At 46.2% G+C, this 23,283-nt stretch overlaps 1 protein-coding gene across 1 annotated transcript in view; it reads right to left on the reverse strand.

The window, feature by feature from the left end:
• The window catches only part of NELL1 (neural EGFL like 1), a 784,769-nt gene that overhangs the window by 29,672 nt on the left and 731,814 nt on the right, over positions 1 to 23,283 (reverse strand). The gene's annotated exons all lie outside the window — the stretch shown is intronic.

The raw sequence follows: 23,283 nt of genomic DNA on the forward strand, positions 1-23,283 counted from the left end.
AATGTAAAAGCAAGATGTCACATGTACCGGAAACACGGAGGAGTTGACCGGATCGGGTGATTGCACATGTGCCCTCTGCTCCATTCATGTCTATAGTGAAGCCATCAGGGTGCTACAAGGTTCTGCATCCCCACAAGGATGCGGGGCCTACCCACTACCCGGAGATCCAGTGCCGGTAACATCAAAAACCCAGGTAATCCCAGTTTTCCACAACAATCCCCCCATACAATGGTAATAAGCTAAGGTCGGACTAATGGATGGCCGCCTAGAGGTGGAGCCAGTCCAGTCCACGAGGTGTGGACTGTGGAGAGAGAAGTCAGATAGTCTGAGAGAGGCAAAGTGAGAAGGTGAAAGTGAGGAGACGTCCTGACGCGGGTTAGCAGTGACCTGATACCTAGGAGAGTGGTTGCCGGTGGAGTACTCCCGGAACTACGCACCAACGGAGTACAGGACCCTAGGACAGGAAAGAGCTCCAAGCCGACCTGTTAACACCTGCACAGCGAGGGAACCATCAAGGACCTCGCTGACCCTAAAAATCCGAAGACTCAGTAGCAAAGGGAGAACCGGGGACAGGACTAGAGACTCCAACCCCACAGAGTTCACGCTACTGTCGGGCAGACAGAAGTGGACAAACCACCAGACGGGGACCCCCAGTGTTCTATACCACGGGGACCCACTTACTAGAGACAGGTGCAGGGGAAGAAGATATCAGAGAACCAAACTGGCACTGGGATAAAGGGGACCTGGAGGAGAAACCAGCCGGCCTCAGGCAACCAGTTACCACCAACAATCAGTGAGTAAACCAGTTGCACTGAACCTCTGTGTGGACTCCTTCTTCCGACGCCCGTCATATCACCCATTCTTTGGGCTCCGGCCCTGCTTGCGGAGGGCCTACCATCCAGGCTGTAAATAACAGCAGCCCCAGTAGTGACATTGTGCAGCGGCAGCTCCATCCACATAGCCCCAACACCGCAAGTGGCGTCACGTGTGAACACTAACCTAATCCCCTGTAAATATATCCCCATTACAAAAAGGGCCCAGGGCACGGAACCGGGCAACAGCCACCACCGTGACATTCCCAAGACGTACACTGCCCGGGACCGAGTACCCCATATCCCTGGGTGCAACAATAGCACTAATAAACATGGCTGCACCCTGCTCGCTTCTAATGGCTGAGCGACCAACCACTCCGTGCAACTTCCTTGGGCTGCGGTTTTGTGGTCAGAGGGTCTCGGGAAACCCAAGTGTCCCATTCTGGTAATTAGCGGGTGTCTTGATGCACAGATAAGATCTTGGTGGGCTGGAATACCCCTTTAAGGCAGGTCAGTTATCAAAACGAAAACTTGCCAAAAATTGATACACGGTGTATGGCCCGAAGAGGGGAGCAGGACACTTCATGGAGTTCTCCTTTAAGTAAAGCTTTAGTAGCATATCCAACCTGGAAACATTTGTATTCTATTTTGGATTATTGGACTGATACATTGTTTTTATGGCTAAGTTCACACATCCTGTGTTTTCAATCCGTCAGGTCCGTCAGCAACGGATCAGTCATTTTCAAGATGTCAACTGATGCAACTGATGTGTTTTTCACAGGATGCCTTTCACAGGAATCCTGTGAAAAAACGGATCAGTTGCGTCCGTTACATCCGCTGTGCGTCCGTTTTTTGACGGATCAGTCATGATCCGTCTGTGTTTGGGACAGCCCAGTGGGCGTGCCAAGCATGCTGGGCATGCTCAGTAGAGCATGACGGAATCCTGCGCTGGATTCCATTGTAAGACGGATTACGACGGAATCCAGCACCATAGACATGCATTACAAGCTTGACGGATGGCGACGGATTCCTGCGCGGCGCGTTAATTTTGACGGCCCGAAAAACGTTACATTCTGCGTTGCTCCCCGCTCGGCGGTCAGTCAAAAACGACGGACCGCGACGCAGCGGATGCAACGCAGGGTCATCAGTCGCAATCCGTCGCTAATAGAAGTCTATGGGGAAATACAGGATTCCTGCAAAATATTTTGCAGGTTACCGTAATTCCCCAAGGCGACGGATTGTGACTGATGCAAAACACAGGATGTGTGAACTTAGCCTATGTTGTCGGTTCTCTATTGTGATCCTGTAAGATTTCTACCATAATGATGGGATAATCCCTGTTTTTAATGGGACCGTTCTTTATAGTGAATGTCCTCTGCGAGGATGGAGAAGTCTCCGGGTATCTGCTGCTCCGGATCTCCGGCTCCTCCAAGTCACACAATGTTCTGCGCGTTTTGCTGTGAGATTCAGACGTGACGGCTGATACCAACGGACTTGACTTAATGGAGAACAAGGCTGTGATGAGGATAAGAAGGCTCGGATCAGCACCGCTTATAATGCTTACATTACACCAATTCATAGCTGCTGTACAGAGGGAAAGTTGCGTTTAGTCCCCACGGCCGGTATATTATTACACCCTGCAATGTTTCACTCTTCACCATCTTCAAGGTTCTTGCTGTTGCCAGAGGAGAAACTGAAATCTCCCCACTGAAAAGTCTATAATAGGGTCTGCACCTGTCCTTTATAATACTGCTATTCTAATATTAGGACAGAAGGCACATAGGACCCCAAGTATATCCCTGCACCCCCCAAACCTATATCACTGATGCTATGTGTGATGACATGGACACCCAATGCCTCACATGGGTTAAAGTTTCTTAACATTCAGCCAGACGTATTGTTCTTATGTGTGCTAAGTCATGTTTGCTTAGCTATTGTTTCTACCGACCCTTCCAGTAATCATTGTATTGTAGTTGTGTATTGCTAATGTAATTACCTTAGTAGTCATTGTCTAGTCTGTGCATTCCAGACTACATGTATATCCTCAGTCTTTCTGTAGACATCATTTGGATGAACATTGTCCATGCAGCTTGAGATTCATCCAATGGGAGAGGCGATCTTGTCCAACCAATCGATGAGGATGCAGTGTATCCAAGTGGAAGGCTGTGGCTATAAAAGGGACTTCTTTAAGCCACCAGGTGGTTGTTGATGGATGCTGATGGATCCAGTCTAAGCTCTTAGGAGCTGACTAGAGGATCCTGATACCCTGTGGCTTCAATCTAGGGACTCCGGTTCCGATTGGATACCATATCCACAGTCTAGGGATTTCGACTCCGGCTGCCAGGAATACATCATCAAACCAGAGACTACTTAAGGAGGACACTCAGGTTGGGACAAATCGGTCACATGGTACAGACTTTGCAGACCTCACCCAGCTTCCTAAATCTGGCGTTATTCCAGTCACGGTGGGTGCCCGCCGAAAGCGGGGTGCTGCTGGATTGGAGTAATTAGCCTTGGAACATCTGAGGCATGGACATTCTAAATCCCTGGTGAGCCAGCGGAAGGGTGAGACTCTGTTGCCTGTTATATTTGTGTGTTTTGCTGGTTATGTGTCGTTAATTGTTTGGGGATCCAATAAAGTCTTTATATTGTGGTTCCCTCACCCTGTGTTGTCTGAGTAGTGTTCCGTCCACGGTTAAGGAGGCCGGCGTTCAGTTGGGATGAGCCCTGAGCCATGCTGTCTTTCTAAAGGCGGCTGGTTCAATGGACAAGAGCACCCACTGAGCCCCGTGTCTCCACAATTGGTGGCAGCGGTGGGATACTACTCAGCCTGGTTTACCCAGGGGAGCTGCAGTGGACTGGTGTTTTCGGACACCGTCCAGGCCTCAACACCCAGGGAGGCACATAAGCATACCCAGCAGGCCATAGGGGAGGCATTCAGGTTTCGGACGCTGCCATGTCCAACCCCACCAGCTCAGCCATGGGACAAGGATGAGAGGAGTTACGACATCTACAGTAAATGGATGCTACAGGATCTGTGCCAGAGGCGAAAGATTATCTACTGGAACGTTGAGAGTCGGTCGGACTTAATCCAGAAATTAGTCCGTTGGAATGCCCAGAATGATGCAGAGGACGATGAGGATCCCGCCGATATTGACCCAGAGGATTTAAACTGTGCCACATCATGGATCTAGTGACAATCGGGAATCAACTTTGTCCAAAATGGCCCAAGCCACAGCGTTGTTGGATGCATTGCGGCCTAGATCCTCAAGGGAAGAGAGGGCTTGGGTTCTGGAATATGTTCATGGGATTCCAGCTGCAGTACTGCTTACACCAGCCGCTCTAGAAGGATGGTCCCGCTACTCAGCAGAAGCTGCGCCAAAACGAAGGACTACAAACAGGGCCTGTGACTCGCCCAATCTATGGCGCTGTTATACATGTGGGCGCCATGGACATATAGATAAAGATTGTCTCCAAAACCGAGGCCGCATGCTTGGAGCCCATATACCAGCTCAGCCGGTCAGGAGCCAGGAACTATGAGACACTGGTTCCTCCATTACCCTGGTAAGCCCAGTTATTGTTTCCCCAGAAGACCCTTTACCAGATTCCCAATTATCCATCTCTCTGGCTGAGGGCCAGTGCTCAGACGTCCCTCTGGCATGTGTGCAGTTGGACCTAAGGACCGACCAGGGAGAGGTCGAGGTGGAGCTTGTGGATAGCCTCCCCACACCTGGTATTTTGGGGACCAACCAGGAAGTGATCGATGTGGGACTTGTGAACAGCCTCCCCATACCTGTCATTGTGGAGACTGACCAGAGCAAGGCTGATGTGGAGCTTATGGACACCGTCCCCACACCATTTACTTTGGGGTCTGACCAGGAAGAGGTCCATATGGAGTTTATGGACAGCCTCCCCACACCTGTTGTTTCGGGGACTAGCCAGGAGGAAGTTTAAGTGGGGTTCATAGATGGCCCCACCAAGCCTGTTGTTTCGGATACCACTCAGAGGGAAATGAAAGTGGGGCTTGGGGATTACCTGCTCACACCAGTCATTTTGGAGAATGACCTAGGACAAGGACTATCCAGCCAGTTTGTAGCTGCCATAACCCACTTCCAAGCCAAGCAGGACCCTGATGTGGATCTTTCTAACATCTTTTCCAAGGATAATTCACATTCCCAGTCTCCAGCATCCACTTCTGAGCCAAGAACCGTGAGTAAGCCTAACCACACTGTGGCTATTGACTGGGGGAAGATGGATAGTAAGAAATGTATGCAGGCCCAACTCATGGACCCCACCTTAGTGCTTGCCGGCAATATGGCTGCTCAACCTGGGGGAGGTAATCAGGGGGTGGCGTATAGATGCGAGCTTCTGTTGCTGACCTCACCATTAAAAAGGACAATGCCGTCAAGAGGAGAAGGATGATCGGAAGCCTATCATGTCTGGCTAATATTAAGAAGGGGGAGGAATGTGACGACATGGACACCCAATGCCTCTCATGGGTTAAAGTTTCTTAACATTCAGCCAGACATATTGTTCTTATGTGTGCTAAGTCATGTTTGCTTAGCTATTGTTTCTCCAGACCCTTCCAGTAATCATTGTATTGTAGTTGTGTATTGCTAATGTAATTACCTTAGTAGTCATTGTCTAGTCTGTGCATTCCAGACTACATGTATACCCTCAGTATTTCTGTAGACATCATTTGGATGAAAATTGTCCATGCAGCTTGAGATTCATCCAATGGGAGAGGCGATCTTGTCCAACCAATCGATAAGGACGCAGTGTATCCAAGTGGGATGCTGTGGCTATAAAAGGGATTTCTTTAAGCCACCAGGTTGTTGTTGATGGATGCTAATGGATCCAGTCTAAGCTCTTAGGAGCTGACTAGAGGATCAGGATACCCTGTGGCTTCAATCTAGGGACTCCGGTTCAGATTGGGGATCATATCCACAGTCTAGGGATTTCGACTGCGGCTGTCAGATTATATCATCAAACCAGAGACTACTTAAGGAGGAAACCCAGGTTGGGACAAATCGGTCACCTGGTACAGACTTTGCAGACCTCAGCCAGCTTCCTAAATCTGGCATTATTCCATTTACGGTGGATGCCTGCCGAAAGCGGGGTGCTGCTGGATTGGAGTAATTAGCCCTGGAACCTCTGAGGCTTGGACATTCTAAATCCCTGGTGAGCCAGTGGAAGGGTGAGACTCTGTTGCCTGTTATATTTGTGTGTTTTGCTGGTTATGTGTTATGTGCCGCTAATTGTTCGGGGATCCAATAAAGTCTAATTATTGTGGTTCCCTCACCCTGTGTTGTCTGAGTAGTGTTACGCCCACGGATAAGGAGGCCGGCGTTCAGTTGGGATGAGCCCTGAGCCATGCTGTGTTTCTAAAGGTGGCTGGTTTAGTGGACAAGAGCACCCACTGAGCCTCGTGTCTCCACACTATGAATGATTACTGCCATGCTCGGGTGCTCAGTACTTGTAACTAGTGATGAGCGGGCATTACCATGCTCGGGTGCTCAGTACTGGTAACTAGTGATGAGCGAGCACTACCATGCTCGGGTGCACAGTACTCGTAACTAGTGATGAGCGGGCACTATCATGCTCAGGTGCTCTGTACTCGTAACTAGTGATGAGCGGGCACTACTATGCTCGGGTGCTCAGTACTCGTAACTAGTGATGAGCGGGCACTACTATGTTCGGGTGCTCTGTACTCGTCACTAGTGATGAGAGGGCACTACCATGCTCGTGTGCTCAGAACTAGTGATGAGCGGGCACTATCATGCTCAGGTGCTCAGTACTCGTAACTAGTGATGAGCGGGCACTACTATGTTCGGGTGCACAGTACTCGTAACTAGTGATGAGCAGGCACTGCCATGCTTGGGTGCTCTGTACTCGTAACTAGTGATGAGCGGGCACTACCATGCTCGGGTGCTCAGTGTGGAGACACTGGGCTCAGTGGGTGCTCTCGTCTGCTAAAACCCGCCGCCTTTAGAAAGACAGCGTGGCTCAGGGCTCATCCCAACTGAACGCCGGCCTCCTTATCCGTGGGCGTAACACTACTCAGACAACACAGGGTGAGGGAACCACAATAATTAGACTTTATTGGATCCCCGAACAATTAACGGCACATAACACATAACCAGCAAAACACAAATGTAACAGGCAACAGAGTCTCACCCTTCCGCTGGCTCACCAGGGATTTAGAATGTCCATGCCTCAGAGGTCCCAGGGCTATTTACTCCAATCCAGCAGCACCCCGCTTTTGGCGGGCACCCACCGAGAAAGGAATAATGCCAGATTTAGGAAGCTGTGTGAAGTCTGCAAAGTCTGTAGCAGGTGACTGAACTGTCCCAACCTGAGTGTCCTCCTTAGGTAGTCCTGGTATGATGATATAATCCTGGCAGCCGGAGACGAAATCCCTAGACTGTGGATATGGTCTCCAATCGGAACCGGAGTCCCTAGATTGAAGCCACAGGGTATCCTGATCCTCTAGTCAGCTCCTAAGAGCTTAGACTGGATCCATCAGCATCCATCAACAACCACCTGGTGGCTTAAAGAAATCCCTTTTATAGCCACAGCCTTCCACTTGGATACACTGCGTCCTCATCGATTGGTTGGAAAAGATCGCCTGTCCCATTGGATGAATCTCAAGCTGCATGGACAATGTTCATCCAAATGATGTCTACAGAAAGACTGAGGGTATACATGTAGTCTGGAATGCACAGACTAGACAATGACTACTAAGGTAATTACATTAGCAATACACAACTACAATACAATGATTACTGGAAGAGTCTGGAAAAACAATATGTCTGGCTTTCAGTGGCCAAAACAATTACAAGAGTCAATAAGAGTCTTGTAGAAACCAATGAGGGACTTATCCCCCGTCTATAACAATCTATCATCCTGTCTGGCTGAATTTTAAGAAACTTTAACCCATGAGAGTCCATGTCGTCACACTCAGTACTGGTAACTAGTGATGAGCAGGCACTACCATGCTCGGGTGCTCTGTACTGGTAACTAGTGATGAGCGGGCACTACCATGCTCGGGTGCTCTGTACTGGTAACTAGTGATGAGCGGGCACTACCATGCTCAGGTGCTTGGTACTGGTAACTAGTGACATATTTTATCTCTCTAGTATAAATCCCCTGGAATGATTACAGCTTGTGCTGCCGAATGAAACAAAAGTATAAAGTCCCTTTTTAAGTTTCTTCTTGTTACACAGATGCTGATATGAAATATGTCAGCGCCATAAGATGGAGGCCGGCGCACACTCGGATCCATAAAACCCTTCATAAGTCAATTTTAGAGCCCGTAACACATAATAATGTGCGGCAATCCTCACAAGTGATGTTTTCCTCCCACAAAACACGGCAATTACTTTAAAATGTAACTTTTCATTGTGCAGATTTACGGCGTGGGCAGCAGAATCTGCGCCATGATTTACCACCTAAAAGAAAACTAAAAAAAAGGTGGGTGGCAATCTCTCCAAGAATCAGGACCACGGGAGAAAAGTTTTTACACATTTTATGCTTAGGGGGAACATACAGCTGCTGGGACTTGTAGTTCCATCAGAACAATTCCTGGAGCATCCCAAGATGCTACTAATACACAGCAATATTGGACCATGCACACAGTGATGTCACAGTACAGGGATAATGCACACAGTGATGTCACAGTACAGGGATAATACACACAGTGATGTCACAGTACAGGGATAATGCACACAGTGATGTCACAGTACAGGGATAATGCACACAATGATGTCACAGTACAGGGATAATACACACAGTGATGTCACAGTACAGGGATAATACACACAGTGGTGTCACAGTACAGGGATAATACACACAGTGATGTCACAGTACAGGGATAATACACACAGTGATGTCACAGTACAGGGATAATACACACAGTGATGTCACAGTACAGGGATAATACACACAGTGATGTCACAGTACAGGGATAATACACACAGTGATGTCACAGTACAGGGATAATGCACACAGTGATGTCACAGTACAGGGATAATGCACACAGTGATGTCACAGTACAGGGATAATGCACACAGTGATGTCACAGTACAGAGATAATGCACACAGTGATGTCACAGTACAGGGATAATGCACACAGTGATGTCACAGTACAGGGATAATGCACACAGTGATGTCACAGTACAGGGATAATGCACACAGTGATGTCACAGTACAGGGATAATACACACAGTGATGTCACAGTACAGAGATAATACACAGTGATGTCACAGTACAGGGATAACGCACACAGTGATGTCACAGTACAGGGATAACGCACACAGTGATGTCACAGTACAGGGATAACGCACACAGTGATGTCACAGTACAGGGATAACGCACACAGTGATGTCACAGTACAGGGATAACGCACACAGTGATGTCACAGTACAGGGCTAACGCACACAGTGATGTCACAGTACAGGGATAACGCACACAGGGATGTCACAGTACAGGGATAACGCACACAGGGATGTCACAGTACAGGGATAACGCACACAGTGATGTCACAGTACAGGGATAACGCACACAGTGATGTCACAGTACAGGGATAACGCACACAGTGATGTCACAGTACAGGGATAACGCACACAGGGATGTCACAGTACAGGGATAACGCACACAGTGATGTCACAGTACAGGGATAACGCACACAGTGATGTCACAGTACAGGGATAACGCACACAGTGATGTCACAGTACAGGGATAACGCACACAGTGATGTCACAGTACAGGGATAACGCACACAGTGATGTCACAGTACAGGGATAACGCACACAGGGATGTCACAGTACAGGGATAACACACACAGTGATGTCACAGTACAGGGATAATACACACAGGGATGTCACAGTACAAGGATAATACACACAGTGATGTCACAGTACAGAGATAATACACACAGTGATGTCACAGTACAGGGATAATACACACAGTGATGTCACAGTACAGGGATAATACACACAGTGATGTCACAGTACAGGGATAATACACACAGTGATGTCACAGTACAGGGATAATACACACAGTGATGTCACAGTACAGGGATAATGCACACAGGGATGTCACAGTACAGGGATCATACACACAGTGATGTCACAGTACAGGGATAATACACACACAGTGATGTCACAGTACAGGGATAATACACACAGTGATGTCACAGTACAGGGATAATACACACAGGGATGTCACAGTACAGGGATAATACACACAGTGATGTCACAGTACAGGGATAATACACACACAGTGATGTCACAGTACAGGGATAATACACACAGTGATGTCACAGTACAGGGATAATACACACAGTGATGTCACAGTACAGGGATAATGCACACAGGGATGTCACAGTACAGGGATCATACACACAGTGATGTCACAGTACAGGGATAATACACACACAGTGATGTCACAGTACAGGGATAATACACACAGTGATGTCACAGTACAGGGATAATACACACAGGGATGTCACAGTACAGGGATAATACACACAGTGATGTCACAGTACAGGGATAACGCACACAGTGATGTCACAGTACAGGGATAACGCACACAGTGATGTCACAGTACAGGGATAACGCACACAGTGATGTCACAGTACAGGGATAACGCACACAGTGATGTCACAGTACAGGGATCATACACACAGTGATGTCACAGTACAGGGATCATACACACAGTGATGTCACAGTACAGGGATAATACACACACAGTGATGTCACAGTACAGGGATAATACACACAGTGATGTCACAGTACAGGGATAATACACACAGTGATGTCACAGTACAGGGATAATACACACAGGGATGTCACAGTACAGGGATCATACACACAGTGATGTCACAGTACAGGGATAATACACACACAGTGATGTCACAGTACAGGGATAATACACACACAGTGATGTCACAGTACAGGGATAATACACACAGTGATGTCACAGTACAGGGATAATACACACAGTGATGTCACAGTACAGGGATAATGCACACAGTGATGTCACAGTACAGGGATAACGCACACAGTGATGTCACAGTACAGGGATAACGCACACAGTGATGTCACAGTACAGGGATAATGCACACAGTGATGTCACAGTACAGGGATAACGCACACAGTGATGTCACAGTACAGGGCTAACGCACACAGGGATGTCACAGTACAGGGATCATACACACAGGGATGTCACAGTACAGGGATAATACACACAGTGATGTCACAGTACAGGGATAATACACACAGGGATGTCACAGTACAGGGATCATACACACAGTGATGTCACAGTACAGGGATAATACACACACAGTGATGTCACAGTACAGGGATAATACACACAGTGATGTCACAGTACAGGGATAATACACACAGGGATGTCACAGTACAGGGATCATACACACAGTGATGTCACAGTACAGGGATAATACACACAGTGATGTCACAGTACAGGGATAATACACACAGTGATGTCACAGTACAGTGATAATACACACAGGGATGTCACAGTACAGGGATCATACACAAAGGAATGTCACAGTACAGGGATAATACACAAAGGAATGTGTGAGGCAAATCCTGGGATATGAAGATGAATTATGACTTCCAGTCATAATCGCTCATCACTCCCTGGCAGTGCCCCCCTCCCTTCTTGTCCTCAATGTCCAGCATCTGTGAAGGTGTCACATCCCATGGCCATCTCCTATGATATGGAAATTAGGTGATGTGGGAACAATGGACACAGGATGACTCCCTGCCGTGACCCTGTGGTAGGAGCTGCTATCTCATTAGCAAGCTTGGAAGTATCCAGACAGAACGACTCCAGTAAAAAATGGTTCATATCTCGCAAGCCATATTTCCGATAAATATGGCAACCATAAAAATGGTGTCTCCGCATGCGGACGATGCTGGCACACCCTTTTTTATGGGAGCGGGAGCTTGGGAAATACCCCAGGCGTGATATCAGCCAATGTGGAACTAGTAGACAAGTCATGAGTCCTCTCATTCTGTAGCTAAATTCATAACTGTCACAATGAGAGCATTGGCGTCCGCCTACGACGCTCCCAGGCCAAGTTATGGCCATATTCCATGTTGTGGATTTTGTCCATAACTCCAGCCAGGGGTGGAGCAGTGCTCCCTCTGAGGTCACGAAGGTAGGAGGGGACCTGGATTTGCCCAGGTTGATAACCCTACTTCGGCCATTTTCCAGTGTTCTTTCGCTGGGGGTCACGTGCAGGAAACATCTGTGGGAGTTCCTAGAAACCTGGTCTACAGCGCCCCCCTGTGGCCAGACGCACAAGGTAACTGATTGAATTGCATACCTGTTTGTAAACCATGCTTTATCTGTAACTGTACTCTGACCTATGTATATTCTGTAGATTCCCTATTGTATATATTGTAGTTTCTAGTGTGCTTTAGGCCGATTAAATTATATAATTAATCTTGGGCTGTTCTGTTATCTCGATCTTGAATCCCACGTCTGTGTGTTCGGCTAATAGTTACCGTGAAGCGGTTGGTGGCAGCGAGTTGTGCCAAGGATTATTGTGGGGAGGCCAGTGAGATTCGGGGAGGTTTTATATATTCCGCCCGCGGAGGTCGGGGGAATATATACCCTACTCTCACCGGGGACCCTTCAATAATCGGCATAAGTAGTATAGCGGCCTCCTTGCTTATTGTCGGGCAATTCCATAATTGGCCTGACTATAAGAGGGGCGCTAGAGAGCGCGTCACGTGCTCTGTCTGTCGGTCGGGAGGTATAAAGGAGGGGTGACCCCCACTTGTTACCCCCCGATTGTGACGTACTGGTAGCCAGCGCGGGGGATTTCTGAGTGACCCCCCCGGTGGTTTGTGACAGAATGTCACAGTACAAGTATAATACACAGTGATGTCACAGTACAGGGATCATACACACAGTGATGTCACAGTACAGGGATAATACACACACAGTGATGTCACAGTACAGGGATAATACACACAGTGATGTCACAGTACAGGGATAATACACACAGGGATGTCACAGTACAGGGATCATACACACAGTGATGTCACAGTACAGGGATAATACACACAGTGATGTCACAGTACAGGGATAATACACACAGTGATGTCACAGTACAGGGATAATACACACACAGTGATGTCACAGTACAGGGATAATACACAAAGGAATGTCACAGTACAAGTATAATACACAGTGATGTCACAGTACAGGGATAATACACACAGGGATGTCACAGTACAGGGATAATACACACAGTGATGTCACAGTACAGGGATAATACACACAGGGATGTCACAGTACAGGGATAATATACAAAGGAATGTCACAGTACAAGGATAATACACAGTGATGTCACAGTACAGGGATAATACACACAGTGATGTCACAGTACAGGGATAATACACACACAGTGATGTCACAGTACAGGGATAATACACACACAGTGATGTCACAGTACAGGGATAATACACACAGTGATGTCACAGTACAGGGATAATACACACAGGGATGTCACAGTACAGGGATCAAACACACAGTGATGTCACAGTACAGGGATAATACACACAGTGATGTCACAGTACAGGGATAATACACACAGTGATGTCACAGTACAGGGATAATACACACAGTGATGTCACAGTACAGGGATAATGCACACAGTGATGTCACAGTACAGGGATAATGCACACAGTGATGTCACAGTACAGGGATAATACACACAGGGATGTCACAGTACAGGGATAATACACACAGGGATGTCACAGTACAGGGATAATACACACAGGGATGTCACAGTACAGGGATAATACACACAGGGATGTCACAGTACAGGGAAAATACACACAGGGATGTCACAGTACAGGGATAATACACACAGTGATGTCACAGTACAGGGGTAATACACAAAGTGATGAATTGATCCTATAGATTCACCAGCTAGTTACAACCTCTGTATCAATAAATTGCTATTTGATGAAATTGTAAATGGATTGGATGGAGACTTTCCTCTCTGTTGTATCCATATGATGTCCAGAGACTGGAAGCAATGGCCGCACTCCCAGTGCTGGGAATCACACAAATGGAAGGATTACATACAACGCAGGAGCCATTTACAATCCCGCTCTTATGATTCGCTCTACTGGAGAGAAACATTCACTGTATGAAACCAATTTTACAGATAATATTCATCACCCGCAGAAAATCAATGGTATATTAAGGATCGGGGGATGGACACGCATTACGGCCTAATTGGATCATACTTCAGCCTCGTAGCCAATGCCGGCATTCAGCGGCCATCTCCGAGCGCGCTCAATCAGACCATGGGCGGCTAAACTGGCAAATATGCTAAAAATTGATTCTCGCTTCCACCTGGAAAATAAATTAACACGTTGGCTTTGTAGTACAGGAGCTGCTGGGAATAATTGGACTATAAGATGTAAACATGTCTTAGGAAAGCGGATTAAGGGGCCAAGGTGCGGATGGAGCCGCCCGTCAGAGCAGGCAGGGCTTTACGGATGAACTCGGGGCCCGTAGCCGCAGCCCGCGTGTAATTGCTTTACTTATGACAGTAAAAGCTAATTCGCCTTCCTTGCAATTTAGCAGATTTATAGAAAGCCAGATGTTGGCAATTTAGGACGCGGCATTACTCATATTCTCCACAACGCAGACTTGTTTGCACTGAACAAAGCCAACTTAATCTATTATACATTTCTCCGGAGAGGCAAAGTGCGAGCAGCGGTAACCTATTAGCAGATTGCCAGCTCTGCGCACCGGGAAGACCACCGCGATCAGGGAGGCGCGGATACAGGATATCAGCAATATACATCATGGGGATGTGTATATACTGTATATAATGCAGGGGTGCTACTAGGAGAGTATATAAAGTGTAGCCATATAGAATAATAGAATAGGGGTGCAGAGGTGTGTGTGTATATAATGCAGGGGTGCTACTAGGAGAGTATATGGTGCAGAGTATATAAAGTGTAGCTATATAGAATAGGGGTGCGGAGGTGTGTATGTATGTGTGTGTGTGTATATGTGTGTGTGTATATGTATATATATATAACTGTGTGTGTATATATATATATATATATATATATATATATATATATATACTAGAAGGTGGCCCGATTCTACGCATCGGGTATTCTAGAATTTACGTATTGTGTAGTTCATGTATGATTTTTGTTATATATATATATATATATATATATATATATATATATATATATATATATATATATATATATATATATATATATATATATATATATATATATATATATGTTGTTGTGTGTAGTTACCAAGTGTTTGTGTAGGGCGCTGTACATGTTCTGAGTGTCGCGGGGGGTGAGAGCGGTGTTGTATGTGTGTTGCGTGTGTTGCGTTGTTTGTGGAGCGCTGTGTGTCTGTAGCGTTGTGTGTGTGTGTGTGTTGTGCGGTTTGTGTGTGTGGTGTGTTTTGGGGGAGGTATGTTTTGAGCAATGTGTGTGTTGTGCAGTATGTGCGTATATTTGTGTGTGCAGCGTTGTCTGTGTGTGTGGGTGTCTGTGTAGGGTGTTGTTTGTGATTCCTAGTGTGTGTTGTGCAGTGCGCGTGTGTGTGTGTGTTGGGGGGAGGTGTGCACCTCCCATCGTGCTCCATCCCCCATGCTGCGCACCCCCCATCGTGCTGCATCCGCCATGCTGCGCACTCCCAAACGTGCTCCATCCGCCATACTGCGCACTCCCCATCGTGCTGCATCCCCCATGCTGCGCACTCCCAAACGTGCTCCATCCGCCATGCTGCGCACTTCCCATCGTGCTCTATCCGCCATGCTGCACACTCCCAAACGTGCTCCATCCGCCATGCTGCGCACTCCCAAACGTGCTCCATCCGCCATGCTGCGCACCCCCTATCATGCTCCATCCGCCATGCTGCGCACTCCCAAACGTGCTCCATCCGCCATACTGCGCACTCCCAAACGTGCTCCATCCGCCATACTGCGCACTCCCCATCGTGCACCATCCGTCATGCTGCGCACTCCCAAACGTGCTCCATCCGTCATGCTGCGCACTCCCAAACGTGCTCCATCCGTCATGCTGCGCACTCCCAAACGTGCTCCATCCGTCATGCTGCGCACTCCCAAACGTGCTCCATCCGTCATGCTGCGCACTCCCAAACGTGCTCCATCCGCCATGCTGCGCACTCCCAAACGTGCTCCATCCGCCATGCTGCGCACCCCCCATCATGCTCCATCCGCTTGGGAGTGCGCAGCATGCCGGATGGTGCACGATGGGGAGTGCGCAGTATGGCGGATGGAGCATGATGGGGGGTGCGCAGCATGGCGGATGGAGCACGTTTGGGAGTGCGCAGCATGGCGGATGGAGCACTTTTGGGAGTGTGCAGCATGGTGGATAGAGCACGTTTGGGAGTGCGCAGCATGGCGGATGAAGCACGTTTGGGAGTGCGCAGCATGGGGGATGGAGCACGTTTGGGAGTGTGCAGCATGGCGGATAGAGCACGATGGGGAGTGCGCAGTATGGCGGATGGAGCACGTTTGGGAGTGCGCAGCATGGCGGATGGAGCACGTTTGGGAGTGTGCAGCATGGCGGATGGAGCACGATGGGGAGTGCGCAGCATGGCGGATGGAGCACGTTTGGGAGTGCGCAGCATGGGGGATGCAGCACGATGGGGAGTGCGCAGTATGGCGGATGGAGCACGTTTGCTCAGCCTCTCTCCTTCCAGCCTCCCTCAGCATCAGCCTCCCCCTCCCAGCCCTCCCCAAGATCAGCCTCTCTGCTCCCAGCCTCCTCCAGCACGCCGTGCTCCTCTGCCGACACTTACCCACACCCGATCGCATCCACTCACCCACACAACCGATCGCATCCATTCACCCACACAACCGATCGCATCCACTCACCCACACAACCGATCGCATCCACTCACCCACACAACCGATCGCATACACTCACACACACAGACACTGACGATATCGCACATACGCGCTGATACTCACAACATCCGGGGATATCACATGCTTCTGGCCATGTGATCGTCCGTCAGGTCCTGGAAGCTCACAGCACAATATCGCCGCCGAGAAGCAAGCGATATCCCAGGATGTTGTGAGTATTTGGATGCGATGTGATGTGTGAGTGTGATCTGATTTGTGTGTGTGTGTGCTGTTATGTGTGTGCTGTTATGTTATGTATGTTCCGCAGCTGCAGGACCTTGATGTGTGGATGCGATGTGATGTGTGTGTGAGGTGTGTATGAGAGTGAGTGTGAGCCGGTGTACACTGGTAACTATGATACACATCGGGTAACTAAGGGACCTTAGTTACCCGATGTGTATAATGGTTACCAGCTTTCACGGCCTCCGTTAAGATCCCAGCATCGCAAGGTTATGTCTGGCGCTGCCGGGATCCTGACGGAGCCGGTGTAGAAGCAAGCGATATCCCAGCATGTTGTGATGTGTGAGGTGTGTGTGAGAGTGAGTGTGATCTGATGTGTGTGTACTCACCTGGGAATCGGAGCCCCGTGTCAGTTGGGCGGCCAGAGCGAGCGTGCATTGCGTGAGGGGGGCGGGGCCTGCAGAGAGCCGGGGCGAGAGGCCAATCCGTGTGGGGGGGCGGGGCCATGGCGAGCCCAGCGGCCAATCAGCTTTGTGTCACCGTAAGGACACAATTTCGGAGCATGACAGACAGACAGACAGACAGACAGACAGACAGACAGACAGACAGACAGAATAAGGCAATTATATATATAGATATATAAACTGCGTGTATGTATATATATGTGTACATTCATATATATCATATATATATATATATATATATATGTGTGTATATTCATATATATATATATATATATATATATAATGTATACATACCGGTGTACATAACAGGAGCGCATAGGATAGGCACCTGCCAGATATAGGAACACAGTATATATTACAGGGGGTGAATTACCTTTTTGCCAAGTTGTTTCTTTACTTTTTCATTGGCTACCGTCACTGATATATCCATGCAGATATTCACATCTATGTTGCCCCCCCTATTATGTAGTAGTATCCCCCATCTTCGGTACCTTCCTGGTATATATGTCCCCATCCTGGTTGCCTTCCAGGCATATATGTTCCTCATCCTCGAATATATGACCTCCATCATGGTACATATCCCCCATCCTGGTATATAGGTTCTCTTCCTGGTAAATATGTCCCCACCCTTGTAGACATGCCCCCCAGCCTGGGCCCATCCTGTTATATATGGCCTCCATCCTGGTATATATATCTCCCATCTTGGTATATATGTGCCCCATCCTTGGCCCATCATGGTATATATGTGTACCATCCTGTGCCCATCATGGTATATATGTCCTCATTCTGGGCCTATCCTGGTATATATGTCCCTCCATCATTGCCCCTTTCTTTTATATATGTACCCCATCCTGGGCCCCTTCCTTGTAAATATCTCCCATATGCTGCTGCTATTATTATTAAATGTGTTAAAAAAAAAAAAAAATACCCCAAAACACTCTACTGGTGTTCCTCCACTCCCCCACTGCATAGCATTGTGACGTCTTTGCCATGTGCCCTCAGTGACGTCAGATGCTGCCCTCTGATTAGTGGCATCATGTATTGCAGTGCAGGCACCTAAGGGGTCACTGGGCCGCAATACACTTCATCTGAATGTGCAGACTCACAACCAGCTGAAGTAGGTGCTGGGGTCGGCGCACCTCACTACAGCACAGGCCCGGTCACCGTCGTGATCTCTGTGATCGTGATCATTACGCCCCCAATTTATAAAGTTGACAAATATGTAATAGTACAATTAAAATAGCATGCTCCGCTGGCACCAATCCTATCCTAAGGGCATTCATTATACAGAGAGCAACATCCACCAATCAGGAGGCAGGGCTGAAGAGACCAAAATCTGCAAAGCCTCGTCCCTGTCCAATGTGCAGTGCGGATGATAATGATTAGATGTAATCTGCTTCTCTCCGCACAGAACATTTCAGGGCATGAAAAGAAGCATTGTATCAGATTAATAACTCCTCCACCTCAGACTCAATTATATGCTCCACTATTTACATCTGACATTTTTAAGCAGGTTATCTCCCGCCGCCGCTCAGTGCCCAGGAATGTCTTTATTTCAGAATATTCATAGTGGTAAGAACTGGTATCCGCTGTGTGATAACAACTTAGCTTCCAAACTGCATTTACAAAGGTGACAATCATCTCCACAAACTACTGTAATACTAAAATCAGCACAGATAATGGGTCAGGAGCATAAGATAAAAGTATCCACTATGTATGCTAATAAGCTTCATAATACTGCCCCCTATGTACAAAAATACAACTGCAATAATACTGCCCCCTATGTACAAGAATATAACTATTATAACACTGCCCCTATGTACAAGAATATAACTACTATAATACTGCCCCTATGTACAAGAATATAACTACTATAATACTGCTCCTATGTACAAGAATATAACTACTATAATACTGCTCCTATATACAAGAATATAACTATTATAACACTGCCCCTATGTACAAGAATATAACTACTATAATACTGCCCCTATGTACAAGAATATAACTACTATAATACTGCTCCTATGTACAAGAATATAACTACTATAATACTGCCCCTATGTACAAGAATATAACTACTATAATACTGCCCCTATGTACAAGAATATAACTACTATAATACTGCCCCTATGTACAAGAATATAATTACTATAATACTGCTCCTATGTACAAGAATATAACTACTATAATACTGCCCCTATGTACAAGAATATAACTACTATAATACTGCTCCTATGTACAAAAATATAACTACTATAATACTGCCCTCTATGTACAAGAATATAACTACTATAATACTGCCCCCTATATACAAAAATACAACTGCAATAATACTGCCCCCTATGTACAAGAATAAAACTACTATAATACTGCCCCCTATGTACAAGAATATAACTACTATAATACTGCCCCTATGTACAAGAATAGAACTACTATAATACTGCCTCTATGTATAGGAATATAACTACTATAATACTGCCCCTATGTACAAGAATATAACTGCTATAATACTGCCCCTATGTACAAGAATATAACTACTATAATACTGCCCCTATGTACAAGAATATAATTACTATAATACTACCCCTATGTACAAGAATATAACTACTATAATACTGCCCCCTATGTACAAAAATACAACTGTAATAATACTGCCCCCTATGTACAAGAATATAACTACTATAATACTGCCCCCATGTACAAGAATATAACTACTATAATACTGCCCCCTATGTACAAGAATATAACTACTATAATACTGCCCCCTATATACAAAAATACAACTGCAATAATACTGCCCCCTATGTACAAGAATAAAACTACTATAATACTGCCCCCTATGTACAAGAATATAACTACTATAATACTGCCCCTATGTACAAGAATAGAACTACTATAATACTGCTCCTATGTACAAGAATATAACGACTATAATGCTGCCCCTATGTACAAGAATAGAACTACTATAATACTGCCTCTATGTATAGGAATATAACTACTATAATACTGCCCCTATGTACAAGAATATAACTGCTATAATACTGCCCCTATGTACAAGAATATAACTACTATAATACTGCCCCTATGTACAAGAATATAATTACTATAATACTACCCCTATGTACAAGAATATAACTACTATAATACTGCCCCTATGTACAAGAATATAACTGCTATAATACTGCCCCTATGTACAAGAATATAACTACTATAATACTGCCCCTATGTATAAGAATATAATTACTATAATACTACCCCTATGTACAAGAATATAACTACTATAATACTGCCCCTATGTACAAGAATATAACTACTATAATACTGCCTTCTATATACAAGAATATAATTACTATAATACTGCCCCCTATGTACAAGAATATAACTGCTATAATATTGTCCTTGATCTTTAAGAATAATTAGAATTGTTAGTTTTGTATTTTACTTGCTGAGCGGTTACAGTACAACTTGTGATCTTCTAATCACACAGAAAACTCTACATGCAAATGGACTAATTACTTATTCATTACTTTAAGATATCTCAATTGTAGAGATAATTACATTTAAGTTAGATTTAATTGCTGTAAAATAATGTGTAACGTCTCTTTCCTTTCCTGTGTTTGATGTCTATTGTTATAATCTCATGGTACAGTATTCTCTAATAAAAAGTACTTAAACCAGAATTACAAGGAGCGGGAACATTACTTGTCTGTAGTTAACTATATAAGAAACACATTCCTTCTATACAGAATGTAGAAGAACACAACCGATACATTGTAATATATTGTACAACACAGAAAGGTTACATCATAGAGGGAAACCCATTAGGAAAAAAAGATAACCGCACCCTGGAATATTGTGTACAAGCCCCTGGACAGTCTGACACCCCTCAAAATAAAGTGTACAAAAAAGTGGGGGTACTGTGACCCCTCTCCAATGTAACGTTTTAGCTGCAAGAAAACACAGATATAAGCGATTCTCAAGCAAAGCCCATCACTGTCTTTTCCCCAAGCTGAAGCGCAGCATTTGAGAATGACGTGTCAATCAAGCACCCCAACATTATTTGGATACTTTTGACTTCTTTATATAACCTATCTAGTTCATATCTATCTCTTATTTATTTCTCATATCCATCTACAATATATGACAAAAGTGAGTACACCCCTCCCATTTTTTGAAAATATTTTACTATATCTTTTCATATGACACTTTGATACAGTGTCAGTGTGCAGCTTGTATAACAGGGTAAATTGGTGCCCTCTAAATAACTCTACATTAATGTCTAAACCACTGGCAATAAAAGTGAGTACACCCTTAAGTTAATAATGGCCAAATTGTGCCCAATTAGCCATTTTCCCTCCCCGGTGTCATGTGACTCATTAGTGTTAGAGGTGTGAATGGGAGCAGGGGTGTTATATTTGGTGTTATCGCTCACACACTCTCTCATACTGGTTACTGGAAGATAAACATGGCTCCTCATGGCCAAGAATTCTCTAAGGATTTGACAGAAAGAATAGTTGCTCTACATAAAGATGGCCGAGGCTATAAGAAGATTGTCACCACCCTGACACTGAGCTGCAGCACAGTGGCCAAGACCATACAGCGGTATAACAAGACAGGTTCCACTCAAAACAGGCCTCACCATAGTTGACCACAGAAGTTGAGTGCATGTGCTCAGCGTCATATCCAGAGGTCATTTTTTCAGAATAGATGTAGGAGTGCTGCCAGCATTTCTGCAGAGGTTACAGGGGTGGGGGATCTGCCTGTTAGTGCTCAGACCATGCGCCACACTCTGCCGAGGTTACAGGGATGGGGGGGTCCACCTGTCAGTGCTCAGACCATACACCGCACAATGCAGAGGTTACAGGGGTGGGGGGTCCACCTGTCAGTGCTCAGATTGCTCTGCATCGCAGTCATCCCAGAAGGAAGCCTCTTCTAAGGATTATGCACAAGAAAGCCGCACTTTGCTAAATACAAGTAGACTAAGGATATGAATTACTGGAACCATCCTGTGGTCAGATGAGACCAAGATAAACTTATTTGGTTCAGATGGTGTCAAGTGTTTCTGGTTCAACCAGGTGAGGAGTACAAAGACAAGTGTGTCCTGCCTACAGTCAGACATGGTGGTGGAGGGTCATGGTTTGGAGATGCATGACTGCTGCTGGCTGTAGGGAGCTTCAGTTTATTGAGGGAACCATGAATGGCAACATGTCCTGTGACATACTGAAGCAGAGCACGATCCCCTCCCTACATATTCCAACATGATAACGACCCCAAACACCTCCAAGGCGACCACTGCCTCACTAAAGAAAGTAAAGGTGCTGGAGCGGCCGAATATATCCAGACCTAAAGAGCGTCTTAGAGGCCTCCTCAAACGCAAGGTGGAGGAGCGCAGGATCTCTAACATCCACCAGCCCCGTGATGTCGTCTTAGAGGATGGAAGAGGATCCAGCGGCTCCTGGGAAGCTCTAGTGACCTCCATGAATGCATTTTTTTTATATTTTGATACAATTGTTCTGAGAGTTCTAAAACACCAAATCACCCGTTATCATGTGTCTGATTTCTGTCTGAATTTGGTTTTGGCTTTTCGCCACTGAGTTGCCTTTTTCGTTTCCGCACACCTATCTTTTCAGAAGTGAATCCCCCTTTGCTCAGATTATGAATCGTCACTTTTACATCCGCTAATTGCAATTTATATGGATCCCGCGGTCCTCGTATTCATCCATAAGTCACTGGCAGGCGGGGGACTCCCGGCTGTACGTTTCTTTATTGTTCGGGGTGGCGTATAACTCACTGACTGCTATCTGTGGCAGTAAATAATTAACAAGTGAAATATATCCTCAGAAAAAAAGGCGCTATC

The sequence above is a fragment of the Anomaloglossus baeobatrachus genome, chromosome 10, assembly GCF_048569485.1.
Source record: "Anomaloglossus baeobatrachus isolate aAnoBae1 chromosome 10, aAnoBae1.hap1, whole genome shotgun sequence".
In the NCBI taxonomy this organism is placed as follows: Eukaryota; Metazoa; Chordata; class Amphibia; order Anura; family Aromobatidae; genus Anomaloglossus; species Anomaloglossus baeobatrachus.